Below are 2644 nucleotides of genomic sequence, written 5' to 3'. Positions count from 1 at the left end.
AGAAAGAAAGTCTTGTTGCTAGGTAGTTCGCATGCTAGGGGTGTGGGCCAACTTGTGCAGGATGAATTAGGGTCAGAATACCTGGTCACAAGTTTTTTCAAACCTAGTGCAGGATGCAGAGGATTTTGTTTCACTATGTAGAGGCTTTACTAAGGAAGATACCTTGGTTATTGTGGGTGGGCCGGGCAACAGTATTGAAAGAGACCCAGGGTACAGCATAGAAGGTGACCTGGCAAAGATTGCATGAACATAGAGTCATAACAGTGTTGGGTTTGTGTCGGTTCTGGAGCGCCACGACCGACCTCATTTGAGCTCTTCTGTGAGGAGAGCTAATTTGGAGTTGGAACGGCTACTTGGATCTGGTGCAGGGTCACACATTCGTTTGGTTCCTGTTGATTCACTCTGTAGGTGGGACTATACTAGACATGGCCTACACATCAACACGAAAGGGAAGGGTGCACTGGCTGGGCTGATGGCAGGAAATTTAAAGGGGAGAGGAACTACATCTCATGGTGGAAACTCTTTTTTTGCGTAAGATCAGTGTCCAGTGGGAAACTCGGCCAGGCAAGTACTAAAGATGTTAAAAAAGTTCTAGATACTCACAAAAGTAAAGTGAAAAATAATGTTAGTATATTTCATCAAAATATTGGGAGATTGAAGAATAAAACTGATGAGCTTCTGCTTTGTTTAGAAGATATAGAAACTGAGAATGTAATAGATGTACTATGCCTGTCTGAGCTCACATTGTCACTGATATGCAAAAGGTTAGCATCAATGGGTACAAATTAGCTCCACTTGTAAGTAGAGATAATATGATGAGAGGAGGAGTTGCCATATATGTCAAAAGCTTCCACAGTGTAAAAAAATTTAGAAACTAAAAATTTTGGTGTAGAGCAACATATGGACGTATGTGCCACTGAACTTAAACTAAATGATGGCACTTTCATAACTGTAACAGTGTATATGTCCCCCTCACGGAATTTCCAGCTATTTCTAGAAAACGTGATGCTTTGTTGTGCTATTTGTCAGACAGCGGGAAGCAAATTACCATTTGTGGGGATTTCAATGTTGATTCCCTGAAAGAGTGTAATAGGAAGAATGACCTTGTAGTATTACACAGTTCTTTCAATTTGAGCTCCATCATTGATTTTCCTACTCGGATAACAAAGAACAGCAGTACATTGATTGATAATTTTCTTATAGACCAAGATAAGTTTAAGGACATAAATGCTTATCGTGTTGAGAATGGTCTTTCAGGTCATGGTGCACAGCTAGTTACAGTACATGATATAGCTCCATGCAGAGTATCAAATCAGACTTTCAAAGCAGTGCATTCAGTTAACAATATAAATATTGCAAACTTTAGGGTAAGCCTACAGCAGCTAGACTGGTATGAAGTGTATAAGGAACACGATGCAATCTTGAAATATAACTTCACGAAAGCAGTGAATGAAAGTAGGCATAGTAAACGAATTTACTGAGATTCTTATCACCAAAATTTGCAAAACCCTAATAACATACGTAGCTGAACTCAGACGTTTCAGCAGACCATCAATGTGTTGTGTCCAGTTTAACCTCTCATCAATGGACACACCTAAAAATTTAGAAAATTCTACCTCAGCTACAGACTTCTGTTCAAAGTCCATATTTATTACTGGAGTTGTGCCATTTACTGTATGGAACTGTATATACTGTGTTTTATCAAAATTTAAAGAGCTCCAAATTCGACTGTCCTCCACTTTATCACATTTATGGGGGTGCTTATTCAATGTATTACAATTATGTAAAGCGGTCAACCCTTGAGCTGTCAGGAAGACAGGGCCAGTCAGTCTTTTGCATACAGACATTCTTGCATGGAAGAGGGAGAGTGACAATTATTGGGTGTAGTGTGCATCTTCACAACACTGAGGAATAGGTTTCACTCAAATCTAAGGACTAGTTTCACCTTTCCACCAGGCATTTGTTCAAATGTGGCGACCCTCCCAGGACAAGAACTTTAAGAGGAAGAGGCTGAGAGGCAATCAGTAATTAATTCAAATTTCACAATGTTTTTCCGTTTTCCTATTTCTGCAGTAGAGTAATTTGTTTCTTCTAATTTATTAATTCATGTGTTTCTATCATTCTGATTTAGCTGTTTTTTTTATCTACTTGTTATTTTGTTTATTGCACATCTCTATGTTTTGTGGTTTCTGCACCACATCCGACCTTGTGGCTCATAAATGGCGTCGATAACCGCGCTCTTGATTAGTTTGAATGAGTTTACAAGTGTGAAGCGTAATTTTTGGGCTCATTTCTATAGCGTCACGCGCAAACTGTAAAGTTTGTAATGTTAAACAGGAGTAAGCCTAGAGTAGAGGAAAGTGGGAGTCGGTTAGTATGCAAGAAGACAATGGAGAATGCTCGGGATAGGGACAAAAATTTATCTGGGGATGAGACAGTACACTATCCCACTGAGCAGAAAGCCGTGAGTGCGAATGGGAGCCGAAGATTACGAAAAATTGGAGGTTTTGGAGGAAATTAATGAACTGAACGAGGAAGAAGACATGGGTGAGGTTAATAGACATATTGATGCTACTGTGCTTTTCCGGAACGATACAGCCAATTGCGTGAATAAGTCTATCTTCTCCCATGAATGCAATAGCGC

Source organism: Schistocerca cancellata, unplaced genomic scaffold (assembly GCF_023864275.1).
Source record: "Schistocerca cancellata isolate TAMUIC-IGC-003103 unplaced genomic scaffold, iqSchCanc2.1 HiC_scaffold_718, whole genome shotgun sequence".
NCBI classification, from domain to species: Eukaryota; Metazoa; Arthropoda; class Insecta; order Orthoptera; family Acrididae; genus Schistocerca; species Schistocerca cancellata.
The sequence above is the reverse complement of the archived record's forward strand: the minus strand, read 5'-3'. Positions refer to the sequence as shown.